We start from the raw sequence: 26,437 nt of genomic DNA, 5'->3' as shown, positions 1-26,437 counted from the left end.
CCTGCCTTATTTATCATTCATTCCACGTAATCCTAAGACTCGAAGTGCGGGTAATTCCTTTAGTTATTTCACCAATCTTACCTCTCGTGGATTTTCATATAAATAAAAGTGAGAATACAATAATAATGAAGATTAGCAAAGAGAATCCATACATTACAAAGGAAAGCAATGCCATGAAGTCCTGTGGACTAGCTGAGGACAAATCTTCCATTGTCTCTAAAATTATAGCTTAAATTGGACTCAGGGTGAACTCTATACCCAGCCAGTTCTGGGATACGTACCGTCGTAAGATTAATTAAGGTGCATGTGCCACTTCCAGCTTTCATTAATACAGATAAACGATTCCTAAAATATTACTTTTAAGTATGAGGATACCTCACCGTGAATGAATGTATCAGCACTCAAGCCCTACAAATAGCCTCCCAATGCAGGGAATTTTCCAAATTCATTCCTGTCTAAGAAGATGTCCACCAAGTATATTTTTAAGTCCAATATATCCATTAGAATCCTAGCATCTGGAAGGACAATACATTGTATTTGTATGGCATTCTGGAAGCAAATAGAATGAAAATTGGTTCCATCAATTAAGGTTACAAATATACCTGGTGAATCAGCCCACTTCCCTCCCTTCAGGCTGCCAAATTAATTTCGAATAGAATATATTAATAAACTACTTGAAAAAGAACTTTATATGAAGAGAAACAACTTTACCGAGCTCGATAGCTGTAGTCGCTTATGTGCGGCCAGTATCCAGTATTCGGGAGATAGTAGGTTCGAACCCCACTGTCGACATACCTGAAAATGGTTTTCCGTGGTTTCCCGTTTTCACACCAGGCAAATGCTGGGACTGTACCTTAATTAATGCCACGGCCGCTTCCTTCCCACTCCTAGCCCTTTCCTGTCCCATCGTCGCCATAAGACGTATCTGCGTCGGTGCGACGTAAAGCAACTAGCAAAAAAAATAATTCTGTACATATGTATCATTCTGTTGCTATATGTGCCTTCGTGGCTCAAGCGGCAGTGCACGGGTCTCTCACCGCGGGGTTTCGTGGTTCAAATCCCAGTCACTGCATGCGAGATTTGTGCTGGACAAAGCGGACGTGGAACAGGTTTTCCTCCAGATGTACGGTTTTCCTTGTCATCTTACATTCCACCAACACTCTCCAGTATAATTTCTTTCATCTGTCAGTCTTCCATCATGCATGATTACAAATATATCGGTGAATCACCCCCCCCCCTACACACACACACACACACACACTATCTATTAATTGCTATCCTGGCCGCTAGATGGGGCTTCTTCATTCCATGCCTGACCCGGTCGAATGACTGGAAACAGGCTGGATATATTCATTTTCTGTTACTATGTGTTTTCTTTCTCAGCTAGTTTATAATTTATCTATTTATTTCTCTATCTTTCTTTCTTTGTTTCTTTCCTTCTTTCTTAATCTGTTTAGCCTCAAGGTTTGGTTTTTCTTTAAGACTCAGGGAGGGATCCCACCTCTGCCGCCTCAAGGGCAGTGTCCTGGAGCGGGAGACTTTGGATCGGGTATACAACTGGGGAGGAGGACCATTCTCTCGCCCAGGCGGCCTCATCTGCTATGCTGAACACGGGCCTTGTAGAGGGGGGGATGGGAAGATTCGAAGGGATAGACAAGGAAGAGGGAAGGAAGCGGCCGTGGTCGTATGTTAGGTACCATCCCGGCATTTTCCTGCAGGAGAAGTGGGGAAACTACGGAAAACTACTTTGAGGATGGCTGAAGTTGGAATTGAGCCCACCTCTACTGAGTTAACCTCCCGAGGCTGATTGGACCACGTTCCAACCCTCGTACCAGTTTTCAAATTTCGTGGCAGAGCCGGGAATCGATCCCCGGCCTCCGGCGGTGGCAGCTAATCACTCTAACTAGTACACCACAGAGGGAGACTTATTTATTTATTTCCAATTTGCTTTACGTCGCACCGTCACAGGTGGGTCTAATGGCGAGGTTAGAGTAGGAAAAGGTTAGAAGTGAGAAGGGAGCAGCCGTGGCCTTAACTAATGTACAGCCCCAACATTTGCCTGGTGTGAAAATGGGAAACCACGAGAAAGCTTCTTCAGGGCAGACGGCAGTGGGTTTCGAACCCACTATCTCCCGAATGCAAGCTCACAACTGTGTGACCTTAACCCCGCGGCCACTTGCTCGGTTTTAGTTATTCAAAATTAGTTGCCGCAGACTGAATAACCTTTATCAGTTACAAAGTAATTGAACCGAAACTGGAAAGAAGTGACTTCGGATATCACAATATATATATCTTCGTATATTACCGGGCGATTTGGCCGTACGGTTAGGGGCGCACAGCTGTGAGCTTGCATTCGGGAGATAGTGGATTCGAACCCCCACTCTGTTGGCAGCCCTGAAGATGGTATCTCGTTTTTTCCCATTTTCACATTAGGCAAACCCTGGGGCTGTACCTTAAGGCCACGGCCACTTCCTTCTCACTTCTAGCCCTTTCCTACCCCATCGTGGCCATAAGATCTATCTGTGTCGTTGCGACGTAAAGCGAATCGCAGAAAATAATCTTCGCATTGATGCAAATTGCAGTTTATAAGCTAAGGGGAAAACATCACTCTTGTAGTCCGACGATAAGTTAATACGTGTATCTAGGTACATGACTTGAAATACCAGAATTCATTGCTGGAACCATGTTACGCGTATAAAAGGAACGCTGCGTGTTAATCAGTAACTGTGTGATACTATGTTACGATATCAATAAAACTGCAAGGAACGTTTCCGTGGCCGTGGTGGTTAGTGGCCATCACTGAACTGTGTGTTCGGTGGTTCCAGCTCTGTACTGGCGAAGTATTTTTATGCATGGATTTCAGTTCAATATGAGCTGCAGCAATAAAGACAAATCTTAATTCGACATACTGTACTATATGTGCACGTTAGATAGCCCTTAAGGAGTAGAGAATGTAAATTTCCTAATTTTTGGATACACGCAAAAGTACATGCTTAAGGCAAATTTGAAACTTTGCTACATTGTAGAATAAAGTTGTGGTCATTCATTGCTGCATTTGGTTTTGAGATTCCTTGAATTATTAACGTTTGTGAATTTTCTTTTCATTCTTTTTTAATCTGTTTACCCTCCAGGGTTGGCGTTTCCTTCGGAATCGGCGAGGGATCCCACCTCTTCTGCCTCGAGGGCAGTGTCCTGGAGCGTGAGAGTTTGGGTTAGGGTACAATTGGTAGGAGGACCAGTACCTCGCCCAGGCGGCCTCACCTGCTATGCTGAACAGGGGCCTTGTAGGGGATGGGAAATTTGGAAGTGATAGGCAGCGAAAGGGAAGAAAGCGGACGTGGCCGTAAGTTAGGTACCATCCCGGCATTTGCCTGGATGAGAAGCGCAAAACCATGGAAAACCGCTTCGAGTTTGGCTGAGGTGAGAATTGAACTTCTTCTACCCAGTTGATCTCTCGAGGCTGAGTGGACCCCGTTCCAGACAGGTTTGTTTTGCTCCATATACCACATTTAATTGAATTATGCTCATCTCAAGCCCGGGTAGTTATGCGCTTGTTCCAGTCGGTATTTACGTGGTGATATTTACAATGTCTAACTTTCTTTATTGTAACTTCATTATAAGCGTATCTGGAACGTTTGGAAAGTCAAATCTTCATAAAGGATGCCCACCCGAGTATAAAATTAAAAAATAAAGAATCCATGATTGAAGGAAGATATGAACCGTTGCTAATCTTCAGAAGTGAGCTATCTACCCGACACAATTCCAGGCTGCTACTTCAGGCGTGTAGGTTCGGGCACTATAACTATTACTTTACCATGAGACCGATGCTCTCGCTTCGAAAATACTGTATGTTTGTACATTAAAAACTTCTGGCCCAGCCGTTTACCTTTACTGGACGATCCAGCAGTATCAATGGTGTAAGCTGTCACATCTGGTGTATACAGTTTACTTGCCATAGTTTATTCCGTAATTTGGTAAGAAAAAATGTGTTTGTCAATTTTGATGTGACGGCCTGTACAAACTAGTGGTGAATTGACATGTCTGCAATTGGTCGCAGGCTATCTTATCTTGTATGACACCACGACCGCCCTTTTCTCTCAAAATAAAATGGTTTCTTGGGCCAATTAGATAGGCCTACGCAATTCTCCTGTGACAGCTATACAGATGGATGTAGTTTGTATAGTACAGTAAAATTTCATAACCATATTACAGAAGTGGACTCCATTCAACACAAAATGACAGTGTTTTAAGATAGGCTTGATTTACTGCCTCATTTACGGTTTTTGAATTGTATATACATCTGTTTTAAGATGTTGCCTAAGATACGACCCAGGGACATATCATAACAAGCAGATTTTGTAAGTTCAAGAAAATAGGCGCAGTTGATTCACGCGGTATATGCACTGTATGTTACATAGAGGGGCAATGCTTCACCTTTGGTTTCTGTACACAAGCATGCAGTAGTGAACCTGCTTGTTGACTGAATGTGCCCCATTATTTAACATTCTTCCTACAATTGCCACCAAGTTTTTCATGACAACATGTGCTAGAATAAGGCACCCCTTATGCAGGAATGTTTTCGGAATGTGGTTATAACATTCAACACAGTGGTTAGGGGTAGTACACACTCGTCATTAGTCTCCCTAGATTTCCCGTACGATTTAAAGAAAGACACATGTAACATATGAAAATACCACTTAATTCAATATCCGGAATAAAGGCTACATCATACAGAACCTGATTAATCTACCAGCGATAGCTCGTTGAAACAGTGGTACGTCATATGTAGTACTTTTGTAGAAACAAAAGTACTTACAAGGTATTTGGTAGATTATCATAATTTAGAAACAACTTAGTGTGTTTTTTATTTGGCAAATATCCGTGGGAGTGTAGTTGTACGACACACAGGATGAAAGTTGTACGGACATGATTATAAATTTTACCGATAGCAAAATACTTTGAATTCCTCTCTCTACAGAGAATAACAAAGTTACCAACGATTAACAAGAACTATATCCAGCTCCATGGCTAAATGGTTAGCGTGCTGACCTTTGGTCACAGGAGTCCCGGGTTCAATTACTGACAGGGTCGGGAATTTTAACCATCATTGGTTAATTTCGCTGGCACGGGGCCTGCGTGAATCTGTCGTCTTCATCATCATTTCATCCTCATCACGACGTGCAAGTTGCCTACGAGCGTCAACTCAAAATACCTGCACCTGGCGAGCCGAACATATCCTCGGATACTCCCGGCACTAAAAGCCATACGCCATTTCATTTCAACAAGAAACATTCAACACCACCCGAAGAAAACATACTCTTTGATTTTCAATGCACTGCTGGAGTATTTCTACACTAAGAAGAGAAAAGGGTTACAATTTATTACAAGTTACATTTCAAACTGTTTTCTATTATTTGATACTTGTGTAACATCGCTACAACACAGCTAGGTGTTCGGTGACCCTGGCATAAGAGACGCCTGGGCCTGCGAAGATAGCGGTCGTAGCCTTTAATAAGGTCATATTGTTGTTAGAAATGGGAAAACCACGAAAAGACAATCCTCAAGTATAAGGGTAATGGTGTGAAACTTCCATCTAGTGAATGCAAGTTTGCATCTAAGTGACCTGTATGACTTCATTTCAGTGTTCGGAAAATTGCACCTTTCTGAAAACGATAACTTCCATCGTTCTGGGAAACTCCAGCGATCGAACAGCAGATTCCCTAATCAAGGAAGGGATCGTCCTATATTTAATTTTGTCTCCATCCACGAAAATACCGACCAAGTCATCCCTTTGAATTCTAGACCCTCATATGTCAGTGTATTTCAAGGTATCTCAGATACCACGAAAATACAGCTCATCAAATACACTGCCCGACAAAAAAGTTAAGCACCCATAAGGAGTGATCCAATATTATCCCATTTCGGTATACATGCGTACCATTGAAGTGTTAGTAAATGATTAGATTTACAAGAATCTGCAATGTGTGGAACGCCCACCAGAGTGCATTCGTAATGGCACCGCCCTGTTGTTGGTAAGTTGTTACCAGTCAACTGCTGTAAATCAGACAGTTAAGCAAGACGTGCAGACAAGACTACGTACAGTACGAAGCACCCGCGATGTCTCGCAGACGCGTTAGCCAGCCTATCCACCAACTGACAGCATTTGACAGAGGCCGCATTGTGGGCCTGCATGAGACTGGTTGGTCGTATCGTGCAATTACCAGGCGCGTGGGCCATTCAGATGTCACAGTCGCCCGTTGTTCGACTCAATCGGTACATGAGGGCACTCAATCACGTCGTGCAGATTCGGGTTGACCAATAAACACCACCGGGGGGGGGGGGCGGGAAGCGACCGTCGTATGGTGCGCTAAGCATTGCGGGATCCCGTAACTTCGGCACCCGGCATCCGCGAACATGTACATCCTGCGAGTTGCTGCACAGTGTCTCGACCGGCTCGTATCCGCCGGATTGGAGTCCTACCGCCCCATACATCGGTTACCATTGACACCAGAACACCAGCGCCCACGTTTGGAATGGTGCCTTGTCCAGGAGGCATGGGCAGTGGACGACTGGTGTCATATCATGTTCAGTGAAGAGTTCCACTTCTTCATAACCTCCGATGACCATCGTGTGCGGGTGTGGCGGCGTCGAGGACAGAGGGCAGATCCTGCCCATATTGCTGAAAGACACACAGGCGTAATCCCCGGCATCATGGTGTGCGGAGGCATAGGATATCCATTCAGGTCACCTCTAATAGTGCTTCGGCAGACTTTGAAGGCACAACAATACGTCACAGATATTTTGCGTCCGCACGTCCTACCCCTTATGGCACAGCATCCTGGGACAGTGACGCAACAAGATAATGCATGTCCACACACAGCACGTGTGTCTATGGACTGCCTAGAGCATGTTGAGGTCTTCCCGTGGCCAGCAAGATCCCCGGATCTCTCCAACATTGAACACGTGCGGGATGACATCGAAAAGGGACTCCGTACCAGTACTAAACTGCGGGATCTGGAGGGACAGCTGTAACAACTGTGGACGAACTTGCCTCGGGAGAGGAGCCAAAGGCTCTTTGACACCATTACGAACCGCACAAGGGCATGTATTGCGGCCAGGGGTATGTGGCGGGGGTGTGTGTGAAACTCCAATGACCAGTCGTCAACATTCCACCTGTAACTGTCAACGGCCTCGTCTCTTTCATCCTAAATTATAATCAGTTCAATAAAGGCGCATGGTCTTCCGGCATATGCATTTGCATCCACTTTCAACCACTCATTCTCAAAACTTATATTTTTATGTCAGACAGTGTAACTCCTGCACACAAAAATACGCTGGGCTGATGAGGCAAAGGTATTGAATCTCTCTAAAACAAATTAACAACTGTGAAACTGTCCCCAGTCAAAGTAAATAAACCCACAGTAGACCACATATACTAAGAAGAGTAAACGATGAACAATGATGATCACGACCTCAGCAAACGTGTTCAAGCATTTTGATTTGACACAATTTAGGCTGTCTCTGTGCCATTTTAAAAGTTCCGTTTTAATCTGTGAGACAGTCTGTCAATTAAACCATCCACCTGTGGGCTGGTTGGTTCTTCAAATAACACAACGGGGTATATACGGTTAGAGGAAACTGCTGAAACCGATGGTGGGGCAATAATAGAGTTAGGCAAGATGAGGAGTGAGGTAGTTTGCCATCGCTATCCTCATGTGACTAAGAAATTACAGCAGCGCATTTGACCTTGAGTGGCACCTTTTCTAACATCCAGACGCACTCCTCTGAATACAACTATTTAATCGCAAACCATACCTCAGCAGTTTCCATACTGTATCAACGATAAATGAGCTTCAGAGGGAGCTACAGTCCGGCTGCATGACTAAATGTTTGGCGTACTGGCCTTTGCTCACACGGCTACCGCGTTCGATTCCCGGCAGGGTCGGAAAATTTAACCATAATTGGTTAATTATACTGGCACGGCGGCTGGATATAGGGGTCGTCCTCATCAAAATTTTATCCTCATCACGACGCGCAGGTCACCTACAGGAGTCAAATCAAGACAAGACCTGCATCTGGGGAGCTGAACTTGTCCTCGGACACTCCCGGCACTAGAAACCATACGCTATTTCATTTTAGGGGGAGCTACATACTGATCAAGCCTGCATTAAGAATCGGATGCTAAAAATACTGCATCTATAGTAACAGGCATGGTTACATCGTAGAGGAATGTAATTCCTCAGGGCGGTCTATCTCTGAGCTTTAATTAATTTCGTCGCGTATACACCGAAGATGTCACCAGAGATATCATGTTGTATATGCTGATATCGTACGATATGGAGTACAGAAGGGATGTTACCACATCATTCAGATTACCAAATGCCTCTGCAGGTTTTGAACCCACGATCTCAGGGTCTAAAAGCCGACACTCTGTCATGTATAAACAGATACATTTATAAAAAGAGGACGTATACTGGACTTTTAAGTCCTAACTCAAAGATTAATAACAGTTACGATATTCTTTCTTTTGTTTACTGTACCTTGAACTTCTTAAACTGATTCGAATTTGCTACATTCCACTCAGTGAGATAAAATGACTAAAATCAAGCAAACAAGCTGTAAGTTTCACGCAGTCTGATTTAAATTATGAGTAACTGCTTCTGGTTTTCTGTATGCATTCCTTAGCTTTGTATAATCTGGAAGTGAGGAAATGTTATCTGGTATAGAAGCATGAATTTACCCGGTTCCTTGGTGCAATGGTCAGCTTTGATACGTTCTGTTCAGACGGCCTCGGATTCATTAATTCCGTCACAACACATCGCCGACCGAGTTGGTTGCACGATTCACGTATAGCTTCGAGCTTGCATTCGGGAGAGGGTAAGTCCGAACCCCACCATAGGTAGCCCTTAAAATAGTTCTCCGTGTTTTCTATTTTCACACCAGAAAAAATGGGACTGGAGTTAATTAAAGCCACGGCCACTTCCTTCTCAATCGTTGCCCTTACCCACCCTCAATTCACCGACAGACTTTCCAGGTTTTTTTTCTATTGGCTTTACGTCGCATCGACATAGATAGGTCAGGAAAGAGCTAGGACTGGGAAGGAAGCGGCCTTGGCCTTAATTAAGCATTTGCCCGGTGTGTTTCCAGGGTTTGGCAAAAAGCTGTACACAACATACCACACTGACAACTACCACAAAAACACGTATTAGTGAATTCATCATAAATCTATCTATCTATCTATCTATCTACCTACCTACCTATTCCTACTCAATGAGGTTGGTGTCAAGAAGGCTCAATTGTGAGATATACACTGACTGACAGAGCAAATGCAACACCAAGAAGGAGTGGGTCGAAAGGGATGAAAGTTGGAAAAAAAAAAAAAGAGACGGCACGGACGAAAAATTGATGTTTATTTCAAACCGATATGCAGGTTACACAATGCGCACGGCATCGACTCAGTAGGATGTAGGACCAGCGCGAGCGGTGATGCAAGCAGAAACACGTCGAGGTACAGAGTCAATAAGAGTGCGGATGGTGTCCTGAGGGATGGTTCTCCATTCTCTGTCAACCATTTGCCACAGTTGGTCGTCCGTACGAGGCTGGGGCAGAGTTTGCAAACGGCGTCCAATGAGATCCCACACGTGTTCGATTGGTGAGAGATCCGGAGAGTACGCTGGCCACGGAAGCATCTGTACACCTCGTAGAGCCTGTTGGGAGATGCGAGCAGTGTGTGGGCGGGCATTATCCTGCTGAAACAGAGCATTGGGCAGCCCCTGAAGGTACGGGAGTGCCACCGGCCGCAGCACATGCTGCATGTAGCGGTGGGCATTTAACGTGCCTTGAATACGCACTAGAGGTGACGTGGAATCATACGCAATAGCGCCCCAAACCATGATGCCGCGTTGTCTAGCAGTAGGGCGCTCCACAGTTACTGCCGGATTTGACCTTTCTCCACGCCGACGCCACACTCGTCTGCGGTGACTATCACTGACAGAACAGAAGCGTGACTCATCGGAGAACACGACGTTCCGCCATTCCCTCATCCAAGTCGCTCTAGCCCGGCACCGTGCCAGGCGTGCACGTCTATGCTGTGGAGTCAATGGTAGTCTTCTGAGCGGACGCCGGGAGTGCAGGCCTCCTTCAACCAATCGACGGGAAATTGTTCTGGTCGATATTGGAACAGCCAGGGTGTCTTGCACATGCTGAAGAATGGCGGTTGACGTGGCGTGCGGGGCTGCCACCGCTTGGCGGCGGATGCGCCGATCCTCGCGTGCTGACGTCACTCGGGCTGCGCCTGGACCCCTCGCACGTGCCACATGTCCCTGCGCCAACCATCTTCGCCACAGGCGCTGCACCGTGGACACATCCCTATGGGTATCGGCTGCGATTTGACGAAGCGACCAACCTGCCCTTCTCAGCCCGAACACCATACCCCTCGTAAAGTCGTCTGTCTGCTGGAAATGCCTCCGTTGACAGCGGCCTGGCATTCTTAGCTATACACGTGTCCTGTGACACACGACAACACGTTCTACAATGACTGTAGGCTGAGAAATCACGGTACGAATTGGGCCATTCGCCAACGCCGTGTCCCATTTATCGTTCGCTACGTGCGCAGCACAGCGGCGCATTTCACATCATGAGCATACCTCAGTGACGTCAGTCTACCCTGAAATTGGCATAAAGTTCTGACCACTCCTTCTTGGTGTTGCATTTGCTCTGTCAGTCAGTGTATATCACAACTGCTACCTCACCACAATATGGAAAAATAAGAATCCTGGACATCTGTCCCTTAGAAAGGAAAATACTCCGATAATGCAGATTTGTTTAGGCCTACACTAAAAATCTTAATTATCTATAAAGCAACTGTCTGTAATATAATTTCGCAAGGAAACAAAAGCCGTCAATTTGGCTAACGTTGTTACGATATATTATAAACAAGGAATCCTGTAAAGTTTTGCTGCGTAATAATATATTGAAATAGCCCCGTCAGCTGTAGACTTAATAATACTGAGCCTCACAGTTTTCTGCTCAGCACAACTCCTTCCACTGCTAACCGTAGTAATCCCTACAGCGAAAGCAACAGTAAAATGCAGACATATTCCGATTTATGGTGTCGTAAAGAAACGAAGTGCGAATAGCGTGTGAGTTACCTTCCTGCAGTAAGTGAAATATACCTATTTGGGAAACGTATCACGTAGTGTTACTGCCGAAAGGTAACTGGCGATAAAATTTCAGCACAAAAAATATTGAGCTTCATAAGCATAACACGAAATATTATTTATCTACGATGAGAGGAGACTCTTAAGGACTAAGAAAAGTAACCTATGTAAGGAAACCTGCCCTAATACAAGCATGATATTCATAGAATGGAGATACATTCACCTACAGCTTATAAGAACATATTTAAGTAGGAATGTGACCCGAATTAAACATATTTCAATTAATTCACTTCAAATAACTAGCTAATATTAAACATGAACTTTAAGAACATTTCGAATTATTGGCTTAGAAACGCTCCCCTCCTTTGTTCAAGTCGGAAGAATCAACTTCAATGCAGTAGGTTGAAAATTGAGTCTTCAAATGAGTTAGACTTTCTCCATAGGAATTCCTCCATCTTAAGCAACCCCTTTTTCCAGCACACCACCGTGTTCTAAAATCAGCATTGTCCCCTTTTCCGTGGTCGTTCAGTCGGCTGCACGAGAGTCTCACGTGTGGAACATTCGCAGAACCGAAGTTGCTATATCGGGACGTACCTTTTAAATTTATATTTCGCAGGGCACTGGTGACAGGATAGGTAACAGTTGGCATAATAAAATGGCATAACAAAACAACAATCAACATTTATTAACAACATAAAATCTGGACATTGCTAAAAAATATAAACCTCTGAATTGAATCCACTGAATAAGAAAGTTATTTACAAACATGTATGTGTGAAAAATAATTAATTGTTACATATTTCAGTATTGAGAAGGCGGACCATTTTATCTACAGCTCAAAAAAGTTAGGGGAACATGTTTTTGAACGTATGCCATCCTCCAAGGAACAAAACCTCACACCCAGGTATATTACCAACTAAACCTTTATTCTTTACCGTTGAAGTACACAAAAGAACATCGATGAATTCGCGTTCATTTTCAGAACACAAACGGAAATGTCCAAATAGTGGCGAAAATAAAGTGATATCAGTCCTCTGGGTTGGATTTAAAGGATTATGCTTGTCATTAAAACGGCTTACATATAACACAAGGACTAACAAATGAAGAAAAACTCTGTATAGACTCATAAAAATAAATAAAGAAGTACTACTGAACAAATTTCACACGCTAGTGTCGTGACTCTACCGACTATAAAATGACATTTCGCTGTATTCCTATGACATTTCCACGAAATAAAAAGGGTGACCGAAGTGCGTCACAGATACACAAATAAAACGGTGACATAATGACGTAAACAAATGCACTTTACAACTGGTAGCTTAGAAACCTGGAAGTCGTACGTGGCCTTGCATCATTAAAGGCCCACCAGCCTCTCTCAATCTCTTGCCCAGCCATCTCGACAATTTTATTTCATATCATTCATCTGAAAATAACGACATAAAGATAGAAATGCCCTTCACAGGTTTTCTTCCTTGAGAGCCGAAAATCTCCGAAGACCGTAAAAAGTAGTTAGTGGGACGTAAAGCAAATAACATTAATTAATTATTGAGAACCGAAAACGTTCGTCAAATCACCGATCCGCACACGCAATATTTTATGATACAACACTGATATTTTCTAATTCAACTGCAGAATTGCGGCATTATAATGACCATCTGGTGCCTGTACTAATATCTAAATGGCGGTTCCACATTTGGAATACCGTTGAGTTGCCTTCTAAGCTATCTGCACTTGGAGATGACGTTATATAACCAAATCTATCTTCGCTTTTGAGGACTTAGTCTTTCCAACAAGTTTACAATGTTATTCTGAACGGCGTGGTGTCGCCTCAAATTCAATGGACACAATGGGGCAATTGCAAATGGCACGACGTGGTTTTAAACATTTTTCTCAAACTCGCATGCTATCTGCATTTACCGCCAAAAGTTTACTGACAGTTTTCAGCTCACAGGGAATGTAATTATCGCTGATGCTGAGCTAACTCATAATTGTTTGGTTTAGCAGCGGTGATAATGATAAGCATTAAGGGTCTCTCATAAAAATTTGTGTCTTTAAATTAACTCACATGCTAGGCACTATATGTCGGTCGATGTGACAAACAGGCGCGCCCTTTTGACAGTTTTCCTCCTTGGGCTACTTTGAGGTTAAATTGTTTCATTTATGACCTCCTGGCGTTTATCACGGCGGTTTCGCAGCCAATTCTTCTCAAAATGGACTTTAAAAAATAGTTCCGTGCCAAATTACTTTGTATCCCTGCATATTCTACACGTTTGGGTGAGGTAATTTCTGTTGCGTGAGATTGAGAATCATCCCACCTTTCCTCCACGTGCCGTCTATGCTCAAAAATAAAAATGCAACTAGGACTCCACATGACATGGCCCACTGGTATGGTGCCTCATGTAATGAATTTAGGACTCTGGCTCCTTATGACTCAAAGGTCATGGGTTCAGTACGTAGGCTTAATATAGACAGGTAGACCACCAAATATTACAGCATCCAATGTAGATCTTTATTTGGGCCGATGACCTAGATGTTAGGCCCTTTAAACCATCGTCATCATCATCATCATCATCAGATATTTATTTCATACTACGCTCCTTCAACAAATCATTACATAAAAAAACCGTTATACAGGTCTGGTAGATAGAGCACTCCAAGCGTCACTTACGGCGTAATTTAAATATTGCAAATAAGATATTTGTTAAAAGTTCTATAGGCAACATCGGTGACGAGAATTAATTTTAAACTTGCAACAAATTCACAAAAAGTACTGTTTTTCATAAATCTATTTGAACCGAATGTGATCTGGCGAGAAACAATTCGAAATCAGGAAAGCATAATGTTGATATAACTGAAAGCTCCGCACGACATTAGTTTCATACACGCACACGTGTAACTGCTACTGTAGAACGCATATTGAACCAGTAAACATTTCAAACATGATCGTTCTGAATGTGTTAAAACACTGAAATAGCTCGATTCTGACTCTGATGGAGTGAATTTATATGGTCAATGTAGTTACTCGTTCTTCATTCACTGCTCATGAAACAAGTTCAAGGTACATTTCGATCATTTTGTGAGCTCTGAATACGGCCACATTGTGAAATGTAGTTAATATATTGTACAGATAATCTTACTATTCAGTAGCAGATGTAATTTGTACCATTCCAAACTAAATTTCCCGTCGTTCTCCAGTAGACAAGTATTTCCAGTACCAATTAGTTCCAAGTGCGAATTCAAACTGGACTTCGTGCAGTGTTGTCCGCGATATCAACACCAAATCGCTTTCCCGATCTCGAATTTATTTTGGCTTCTTTTGATATCTGTGGCAATTCAGTACTATAATCTTAATTATTATTCGAAAAGGACTCCAGCAATGCAAACGAGGTGTCGTGCATAGCAAGGCTCTTAAAACAAAGCAACATACCTTAACTGAAAATATATAGCCTTATGCATGTATTTATGGAATCCATAAGGGTACGGGGGAAGTGATACTGATGTTGAATATAAGAATTTTAAAATAAGTATTGAACAAATTTTTACGTCATGATATGCGTCACATAGGAAGAGTGCTAAGCGGAAAGGTAAAAATCAATTCCTTTTATCGGATTTACTTCCTCTTAACCTGCAAATGCCCGATGGTCTGTATTCCTGTAGCGCAGACACAGATAGGTCTTATGGAGATAATAAGATAGGAAAAGGGTAGGAGTGAGGAGGAAGCGGCTGAGGTTTTATTTAAAGTACAGCCACAGCATTTGCCTGATGTGAAAATAGGAAACCACACGAAACTATCTTCAGGGCTGCCGACAGTGGGGTTCGAATCCATTATCTCCCGAATGTAAGCTCACAGCCATGTGCTCCTAACCGTATGGCCAACTCGCTCGGTTGAGTAAGGTTTAGAACAACACATTGTTATGTTGAACAACGTTATGTACTCTTTGCAGCTTAAATTCATTGACAATCAATGAAATTGTAAAATATTTAAAGTGGTACAGCTGTTTCAGTCACACTGATTTTTTGTTATACGTCTCAGAACTAACTTCTTACTGAATAAGCACAGAGGTGGCCAAGTTATTAGACCAAAGCTTTGAAAATAATATATTTAATTTTCCTGGGGAAGTCTTACAAATGAAAATTAAACGTGCATGTATCTCAATATTTTGTATGCATCCCTTTGTTTGAAATAATCATTAGCACGAGTGTTTGGCAACTGTTTTTGATGTCATTGTCATGTTGCCAAATTCGTACCAAGTTTCAATCAACCCAATTTTTTGTTGTAACAGTGGTTTTCTTGAATATTGAATTTTCACGACAGCATTGTAATCGAAAACGACTTTCAATTTATTTTTCTATAACTGGAGTGATCTTTGCTATCCTTCTGGGTCGTCTTGATTTCAAACTGCTATTGTACAGTGTTCTTCTTACAGCTGTAGCAGATACATCTATACCACTGCTCTTCAAATTAATTCTTAGATCATTACTATTAGGCCTTGATTTTCTTCTTCACAATAGCCCATAAATTCTCAATGGTGATCCTAACCGGGCTATTTCCTGGCCACGGAAGCACTGAATGGTTTTTATCACTGGGGAATAGACTCAAATTCTTGGTCACATGACAGGGTGCACCGTCATGCATGAAGACATGGGGATTTTCCCCAAAACCAATCCTTCATCTGAGGTAAGAGACGCTTCTGAAGGAAGGTCCTGCTTCATGCTTGCCTCTAGAACATATAATCTTCCGGATCCACACATTGATATCACACTCTAAACCAGGGCCTCTCAGGGTGCATGCGCGTGGTACATGCACTGTGCACAGTGCAAGAGACGACTTGGCTTGGTCGAACAGAGTGCAGACCCCCCACTCCTCGATTTGGAGCAATAGCGCTTACTCTCTCGTTACTCACGCCTGTCTCGCTCGCTCCGCCTGTCTCACTCTGCCCCACTTGCGCCGTAGCGCTCCAAATCCAGGCTGACTTGAGCCGAGCAGAGGGGAGTTGAGCCGAGCTTAGCCGAGTAGCCCAGAGACGAAGCGTTGATCCGAGCCATGCCGAGCGGCAGCGATGCACAGTGCACGGAGCTCTTGCGCCTCTATCTGCACGCGTGAGATTTTGGGCGTTTGAGAGGCCCTGCTCTAAACCGTAACATTCGTTGGATCTTTTACCGTCTGGTGATGAAACTCTTCCTATGGCTTCCTACCAATGTACTGACTCATTTCTTCACTTACTTCAAATATTGATTCATCACTGAATCAAACCGAGAAACAAATTTTTACTTTAGTAGTGCATTGTCGGCATTAATATAAGCTATAAAAGAACAACAATTTTTGTATGTTTTTATAAGTTTCCAGTGAACATTGTTAAACCTATGTTAACAGTTGTTAATTTTTGTATAACTATTGTTTTGATGTTACATACTTATGTCTGTCATCTGTAGACGAATCCTGCAGGCCCTTTGCCCATTCCTATCTCGTTTTTGCCATAACTGGAATGATCCTTGCTTTCCTTCTGGGTCCTCTAGATTTCAATCTGCTGTTGTACAGTGTTCTTACAGCTCTAGCAGACACATCTATATCACTACTCTTCAAATTAATTGTTTGATCATTGCTAGTAGCTGAGCGATGCTTTCGTGCCATTGAGATACATTTTCGTACACCTCTAGGGCTTAATTTACTCTTCCTACCACGTTTACCTTTTCCTTGTGACTGGTAAACCTCGTCATTTTCTTAATTCGACTAACAGATTTTTGTGAAATATTAAGTCTTGTTGCTATTTCTTGTTGTGTATGGTGTCCTTCAGCAAGAAATATTCTTGCCACCCCACTTTCCCTTGGGGACATATAATTTATCTTCCCCATAACCTTAAAATTCTCTTCATACGTCGATGTTATGCACTGCCTTCTAGTCACTTCGCATATAAAGGTTTAATGTAGCTTTAAATATGTCAGCATAAAGCACCACAGCTCTGCTCATGGAATTAAGTTATAATACTAATAAAATAGTCACTAAATGCTTTGTAAATTTCAAACGATCACATGTGCTCAGAACTAAATACAGTCCTTGAGATAGCAGACAATCAATTGTAACACCACTGTCAAACTATGAGACAGATAATCTTAAAAACATTATCTAAATATCCCTATATAATTGCAACATCTCCAGTGTCACTTCCCATAGAAACACGAATAAATGTGTACTCAGCAAAATTGAATAATGGATTTTCAGATCTTAAGTCTAATAATTTGGTCACCTTTGTAATATCAGGATAATATTTTTTGCTCATAACAAGAATCACCGTAGATTGTAAAGAATAATTATTTTACACAGATTTTTGAGCTCGGAGAAATTATTGTTCGTGCTCCTGCATTGCCTCTTGGTGATATTTCAGAGTACCAAATTGGAAAACTCTGTTTTAATGCAGATAATATGCCAAATACAGTTAACAAAATACTAACATTTTTATAAGTTTACGAAATATTAAACATTTAAGCAAGAAATAAATAGGCCTACAGTAGACCTACAAGAAGAGGGGATGAAAAGTTGAGCGAACCGGAATTGACTGGTCTTGAATGATGTCAATATTTTAAAGAGAGTCTTAAATTATCATTAAGAATAACCTGCGGTCTTTAATAATAATACTTGCTGAATTTCTGACATTCTTTACTATTTGCATAAGGGATAACATTCAAATGCTTGTCTCGCAGGATTCTCACTGGTTTACCGACGTTCCGTACACAGCGAAGTATGCATGTATTCCACACGTATCAAAGCACCCGGCGATAACCAGGTAAACATTTCTGATTGAGCTCATTTGTCACTACAGAAAAGATAAAATCTTTCGTCGAGTACAATTTTTAAAAACTATTCTGAACTTCTTTGAGAGGAAGTTGAAAGTGGTTTTGAATATGGGAGATTATCTAGAAATCTATATGATATTTCAAACTACGGCTTACGAGTTTTGCTTTATGTCAGTACCACAAATCGAACATCTGCACGATGTTTACTCCCAAGTGCATGTTGGTTGCAATTTTGGCCAACACGTTGTGTGATTTACCTCCAGAATACCAAGTAAAGAGAAGACCATCTTTATAAATTCTACTGCGGAAACAATCTCTTTCGCTGTGCGATAAGCTTAGTTTCGGGGTTAGTAGGGACCCCAAAGCAGTGGATTTTTTTTATTGTGTGAGAACGATGTATGTGCATATTGATACTTCCTGTTGTTTCCAGACTTGTTTATCACGTCATATCCGTTGTACTGGTTAATCCTCAAGAGAATTACATGCATTTTTATTGGGTTGGATTTTTGTTCACCCCTCGTGGTAGTTTACGTCGTATAAAATATTGTGACCTCCCTTTCCTCATTAACGTTGTTGTTGGTATGCCTTTCCAGCATTTCCAATATGTTGTCCATTTTGTTGCGAATTTACCTTAACTTTTAGATCGGTTGATTATGAAATAAGGTCTGTGTGCCACAAGACTGCTGTTCCTGATACGTACTAAAATTGCCAAAAAGGAAATTTTTGGCCCGCATAATGATGATCATGATACAAAAGTGATTTGTATAATACAGAGTGAGAATGATATGATGAAGTAGCAGATGAAATAGGAAGTAGTGATACTGACGAAGACTAAAATCCTGATGAAAGTCGAAAATCGTGTGCAGAACTGGATCCGCAGTCTAGGGATGGCGTGCCTAGTCTTACACGGAGGCGCCGCGTTCGATTCGATTCCAGACAGGTTATGTACTTCTACATGGATCTGGGGGCTGGTTTGACGTCCACTCGGCCTACGTGATTAAAACTGTGGAGCTATCCGACGGTGAGATAACTGCCCTGATCAAATAACACAAGAAAAATGGCGGAGGAGATTCGTTGTGCTGATGATGCGATACCTCATAATCTGCAGGCCCCCAAGTGGAGAAGCGGTCGCTTGGCAGATAATGGCTGATGTGTCATTGGGATTTGGATTGGTTTACTGATATGCAGAATGATGAAAATCATCAAAATGAAATGTCTGTCTAAAACTCCACAAAAGCCACAGTACGTAAAGAACTCCTGCGGAATAAATTTTCTGCAACCTGGCTTCTCCAAAAGCAGTAAAATTATTTTTGCTAGTGGCTTTACGTCGCACCGACACAGATAGGTCTTACGGCGACAATGGGATAGGAAAGGCTTAGGAGTTGGAAGGAAGCGGCCGTGGCGTTAATTAAGGTACAGCCCCAGCATTTGGCTGGTGTGAAAATGGGAAACTACGGAAAATCATCTTCAGGGCTATCGACAGTGGGATTCGAACGCACTATCTCCCGGATGCAAGCACACAGCCGTTGGCCCCTAACCGCACGGCCAACTCACCCGGTAAAGCAGTAAAATTGTTAGTGGGATTTACATACTCTCTACTTGATATCATGACCACATCCTCCCTCAACCTAATCCCAATGCATTGCGCGTACCCAAATTATCCACATACAACTTTGAAGACTTTTAAGACAGGTTTATGGAAAATGTTCTTATGTAACAATTCCAGGATACATGTTTGTTTATTGTAATATTTGCTTCCATAATGTCACATATGTTTCTTCTCTTTCATAGCCGTGTTGAACGAGTTGTATTTTCACGGAGATCTCCCCTAGTTCGCCGTGGATTTGATCCCGGCGAAGACACATAAGAATTTTGAAATGAGTATTCACGTTACCGTGGTTTAAATCCTACGTAAAACTGGACGTCCTGTGCCTGTGGTCCTGTGGTCACGATATTAAAAATCACACAAAAGTGTTCTTTTTTCCCCTCACAAACAGTAAATTGTTACATCGTTGTTCCCTAAAGTCTGCATCATTTCACTGGGTGTGGGTCACTGTTGTTACCAACGTAGAGATTACACTAAAACACCACAATTGTAGTTCACAAACAAGGCATATTACAATTCATTCTGAAAAGATATTCATATGGAGTAATTGAACTTTAGTACATAACATGATAATGACGTTCTGTGCTCTTCATTAAAGTTTATAGTTTTGAATTATTAAGGGAAATTTGTCCATAAAACTCGTGGTTGAATCTCCTCGTTATCATCATTCTGTACTCAATGAACAGATCGCCGACCACACAGTACTGGTCCATTCAACTTTTCGAACATGTTAATTATTTATTTAGCGTACGGCTAATACACGATTTTAACAACCACAAATACATAAAAATACATATTTATAATTGAAAAACAATGGACTCAGCAGAGTTACATGTGCTACACAACTGAATGTCCATTCGCTGAATCCACAGCACAGCCTCCGAAGTTGCCAGCAGGAAATCATCTTCACTACCATGATAGGACCGAATCTTCTAGTCACTAATAATGTAGTGAATGGTTAGGCGTGGAGTTCCGCATACACAGTCTGGACTAGGTAGCTTGTTCCACGTTTGTAGTACATCTTTGCACATGCCGTGGCCCACTCCGATTCTGTTAAGGGTAGTCCAGGTCATGCGCGGTAGCTGAAACCCACTTGCAAGTTTACCACCGGAGAAGAACAGATGCACTTCTGTTGTGTCCAATGGACCTTTCTACTCTCCAAGAGTTTTAAAACCTTAGCAACCATATCAGCAATATGACGCAGAATTGGATGACGTGATTGTAGTCTCTTCAGATTTAGAAGTGGCAGCTCCCTATTGTACCAGGAAGGCATAGGCCCTGGTACATGCGAGTTATAAATCTTTACTCACGAGCGAACGGGTAAATTACGATGCACGAACAGCTGTGCTAGAGAATGTTCTCGTTCTCACTGCGTTGCGCGAGGGAGACCGCATGAGTGGAGCAAGGTCAAGTGACGTCAGCACTGTCTGTAGCTTCCCTCCAATCAGAATTCTCTCGAAACCATTTTTGAATGTTTTAACGCCTGGATCAATTAACATTAGACCAAAACTAAATTGTAGTCCATATTCTGAATGTACAACTCTGCAAATTTGAGATCAATCCGTCCAGTGGTTTCCAAGACATAACAAGTTAAAGTTTGGAAAGTATTATCACCCCTTCATCACCTGATTTAGAGTGCTGCCCGCAGACGGGTATAAATTGGTCAACGAAATGAGAGTATAGCCAGTGAGTTCCATGATTGTGACAGAACGACAGTATGTTCCGTTGCGATCCGCGAGGACGTAGAAGTAACATTCGAACACTTTGAATTTGTGCGAATACGTCGCAAGTAAAGTTTCTGCTGCGTCGCGACGAAGGAAATGTTCTGAAATTCTCTCCGACTAAATCGTCGTTATGTAATATTCAGGAGTGTGTTAACCGAGTGAAGTTACAATAGAAATTGTGAACTGAAGTGTAATTGGAGATTTAAGCAATTTAATTTACCCGTTAACAATATTGTGGACTTGTCATTTTCACGTAATTCTGAACTTCATCATTGACTCTGACAATATTCTGAGACATTGCGTGTGATAAACTAAACTTCTAATTGGTGACCATTTTAATGATTGTAAGACTCATTTCTCCTATACTAGTACAATTGTGGACTGTGTGAGATACTATTCCACTAAACATTCAACCAAATAACAAGGTTAAATGTGACTATTTTTTCGTGTATTCTCTCGAAATTTCGATCACCACTACGAGACACTAACTAAATATTAAGAACTTTTTATGGCAATGTTAAGTCGTACGGACTCGTGTTGTGCAAATTCAGTCATAAAATCTTCCTAATCTATGAACAGTATTATTCCAGAGATTGATTAATTCAAAATAAATAATCTGAATTATATTTATTGTTTCATCATTCACAATTATTCTTACATCAATCGTCATAACTTTGGCCTTAATCCTCTCAAGAAAACCATTAATGACCGAGGAAAGGCTTCACCTTTTGAATGTGGATTTGATCCTAAAAGTTCAGCCAGACTTCCCTTCTCCTTACGATTCTTCTTAATTGCTGTAATTGTCCTTATTTTTGATGTAGAAATTGCTTTACTTCTTCCTGTTATTATTATTATAAGTTGATCAAATATCCTATCATGATCAATTATTAGTACAATATTTTTATTAATCCTATTATTAGAATTATATCACGAGTGAAACCAGGGAGCCTTAGAATGGGCATATTAGGGTTGTAGTTAACTATAACATTTGATTTGCACTCAAAAAGTATTGATTTCTCAATCTACCATAAATAAGAAGCGATAAATTGCAGTCACTTTCGACCTGATCTTAGATGACTACATGCTTATTTACCTTAATTGAAACCAAAGTAGAGGTATATTATTGTTAATAATATTATTGAAATTTATTTCCAATTAAAGAAATGTGTTGATCAAATTAAAGCTGCTAACTTTTTATTTTAATGGTTTAATTCCATTAACATTTCTCCATTTATATAGTTTAAATAAAACAATATATTTTCATTGTATAAATAGTATATCAGTATATTTATAAATACTTAAAAGTTAATAAACTTCCCCAACATCTTCAGTGTTGTGCTCTACATAAGCTATTTAAGTACAAAACCAACATAATCAGTATAATCATCCACAGGACAAAAATAATTAAATAAATTTTAATTCTATTATTCTGTCAATTTTCATTATTATGAACTGTGACCGTGTTAAATCCTAATTCTATAAACTGTGTGTATGTAAAAACTGTGTTTTCCATGTTGAAGACGATTGTAAGACATTACTTCATTAACCTGACTTACAAATCATACTGTAGCATAGACTGTGATATTCTAAGTCACGTATTCAACACCGCAAAATAAACGTGATAATAAGAACTGTGCATTGAGACTTGTGTCGGTGTATAATACTAATCTTAGTGATAATTGAGAGCTCTATAGTGTCAAATGGACTTTCCCTGTTCCGATATTATTTCTAAAAGAACATCAGAAATCTTGGCGAAGTGTTGGGAGATTCTGCTGCATCGAACGTCGTTTCCAGCGTGGGATTAACGTGGTTTCTTCGATCATGGTACCCATCGAGTGACGTCGACGAGGGATATTAACGTGGTATCTTCACTGAACGGACTTGTCACGCTGCTGATGCTGAGTTCGAGCCTTAGCTGCACGCTGCAGAAAGTTCCAGCCACCAAGCCGCAGGACAGCACAACACCAACACTTATAAGCAGATTCCAGGTGATATTCTAATATTTTGAGTGAGTAATTCCACTAACTAGCTTTTAACAAAGCACTCAATTAATCATAGTGCTCCAACGACAGAAAAGTGTTTCGTGTGAATTTCAGCTTGCTGTTCATAATAATTCAAGAAGGCTTCATATCTTGTTTTTGAACTGTAAATTCATTCTTAAAATATTGTTTAACTTAAAGTAATTTCACGTAGATGAATTCTAGGATTTGCCAGTGCACTATTTTACTTTCTTAAATAAACTTAAGGAGTGTACAGCAAGTGATCAAATATTTTTATTTGAACTATCAACTTATTCATGAAAGTGTGTGTTAATATTATGTTCAAAAATATTAGAAAAACTGTAGGCTTATATCACGAGTGATGGACTTAATGAAATTCTATGTGCAAAGTGCTATTTTGGTATTTAAATCCATCTTAGATGAACTGTAGGGTGTTTACGATCTCTAAAAGAGTGATATTTATTTTGGACAATTTTAATCAAGTGGATGTCTCTGAATACAGCAGCATCGATATTTTATTTTGCATTTTTGAAAATGTTGACAGGAAATTTGATTTTAAAGTTTCAACTGCAGGGTGATTTTCATGAATATCTTAATAAATATTGTCAAAACTATTTCACCATATATTATTCAAACTGCGATACTATTTATCTCTGTACCTGCTCCAATAAGAAACCGAACACTACATGAGATCCTTCCCATGCTCTGTCCCCATTATCATTTCCTGGTACACTATGTATGGGTAGATTGTGGAATTCTCTGATAAGGGCAATATATTTTCGCAAATCAGGAGGCATTATACCCGTCAGTAGTGGAAGGCAGTGAACTGGAGTACTGTAGATTTGATTTCGCTGGATATTATGAGCATGGTAGTGTTCAGTTGGGTATCAATAAGGCTCGTATGATGACTGTTCATCAATACAGGTGCACATTATTCAGCACTTGAGTACTCTAAATGCAAGGCTGAAGGTAGAAGGGTGTTGCTGAAGACCCTAAGGTATTTTCACAAAATTTATGGATAATGTTGTTACGAGTCTACAATTTCTGATCCAAGTTCAGACGGTATTGCTTGAAGGACAATGCACGGTCTAAGATGACACCAAGATTTTTGGGTTCCAATTATGACGAAGAACTCTACTTCTGAAACTGACATTCAGTTTCATGTTTGCCAAATTAGTATTCAAATGTTAGAAAGACACCTCTGTTTTGTTCACACTGGCCTGAAGTTGCCAGATTTTGAAGCAAGTCTCCAGCATGGACAAATCTTTGGTCAGCATCTCCTCTGTCTTTTTCCAGTTTATTGTGTTGTACGGCTAGAGCTAGATCGTCGGCATAGAAGAATTTTCTGGAAGAAGTGTCAGGCTGAACAGATACGTACAAGCTGAACAGTAATGGTGAAAGAGCTGATCCTTGGGGAAATCAATTGTTAAGCTTCCTCTCCTTGCTTTTCATGCTTCCAATGATTACCTTGCACTTCCGATCACTCAGCACGTTGTTAAAAAGTCGCGACATCGTTCTGCGGAGTACGATTCGTAGAAGTGTTTATATTAGGCCTTCCCACCAAACAGCCTTAATTATGTTAATTATAGTACAGTACAATGTTCCAACACGACCTTAGCTTCAACGGCGCCTGTGGATTAAAATGGATAAGGGATCTCCACACACGTGTATTCAACTTCGTTCTACCATAGTAACGGAGTATTTGTGAATAGAGCCTGCTTTCTAATGGCAACATCATGTAAATTTTCCCCATGAAATTAAGCAAAATTCCACCAGGGCTGAGGAATTATGTACCTATGCACGCTTGAATGCCCATGCATCAAATATTACTTCGTGACTTACAAACAGAAAAGACATCCTTGTGAATTTAATGACGGCTGTAAGAACAAGTAGGCTTCAAGGTAAATGGTTTGAAAATGTATGTGTACACGTCTGTTTATCATTTATTTCCTTAGACTAAGAGAACTACTCTTCCATTATGGAATACTTAAATACGATTGTTTGCTGGTTTGAAGTCATAAAACACTTTAGATTCATTAGTTACGCAATTGTGCAATAATAATAATCAGTATTTAGTTTAGTGGTTTTAATTACCTTCAAATTATGACCCTATGAATTGTGTTACGAGCTCAATTTCGCTTACCTTATGCATACTTCTCCGCTCCGATTTAGTGCACATTATATTGCGCTGCTTCACGAACTTTCAGCTTACAAGTCTGTCTCACCACTGCTTGGAATGTTGCCCCTCCACGCACAATCACCGTGACGTCACCCGGTTCCAGTGTTTTCTCGAGCTCGCTTCGCTTCCGTATATATACTCGCCGCTTTCTCTTGTCCGGCGATCAGGTGTGATTGATATGTTGTAATCGGTAGTGGGAGCTTGAGCAGTGTACGCGGCTGGACCATGTGCATTTCAATTTTACTTCATTCTTCTTTACGTACTGGGTGAGCAGACTTTTATTATTATTATTGTCATCCATTCAATTTTGCCCTCTCTTTCTCCATATGGGCTTGGCTAATGCTTGGATTTCGAACTCTAGTCCCTTCAGGACTCTACGAAATTACGCTGTGCCAAACTATTGGCTTTAGACTTGTGGTGGAAATGTGAAGGAAGAAGTGTACTGGACTAGCGATATTATGGTGACCTTCAACTTCTAAAGTGTTGTGCATGAACTTTGCCTTCCCTCGTTTTGAAGTGGGACTTGACAGCCTTATCATTTCCCTTTCCCTGCTGTTTGTTTCTTGGTTTTCTTTTCCTGTTCCTCTTTCCATTCTCCTTTTCGTCTCCCATTCGTATTTTCTCATAATTTGCTAATGAAATTTGGTAACATTGTGGTCTGCCAATTTCGCACTGCGTCTGCTGTTTACATTTCGAATGTTCCAGTATCTTCCTGTCTTAAACAAGTGGGTGTTAGATTTTCCTTTCCAAAATTTCCTGCTGTTTTTTGCGCGGCATTCATGTGAACGTTGTCATATTGGAACTCGAATGTAATGAGAATATTAATTTATTCCTATAGCCCTTATCTCGTACCTGAGTATACCAAAGATTTATTGTAATTTCTGTGGTTACCCTTTTTAGTGCCTGCATGAACCAAAATAAGACCTGTCAATAACTTGTATGATTCCCTTTTTCTATGGTGTATCAAATGGTCCAAT

This window comes from Anabrus simplex, chromosome 2, assembly GCF_040414725.1.
Source record: "Anabrus simplex isolate iqAnaSimp1 chromosome 2, ASM4041472v1, whole genome shotgun sequence".
Lineage (NCBI taxonomy): Eukaryota > Metazoa > Arthropoda > Insecta > Orthoptera > Tettigoniidae > Anabrus > Anabrus simplex.
This window is presented reverse-complemented; position numbering follows the sequence as displayed.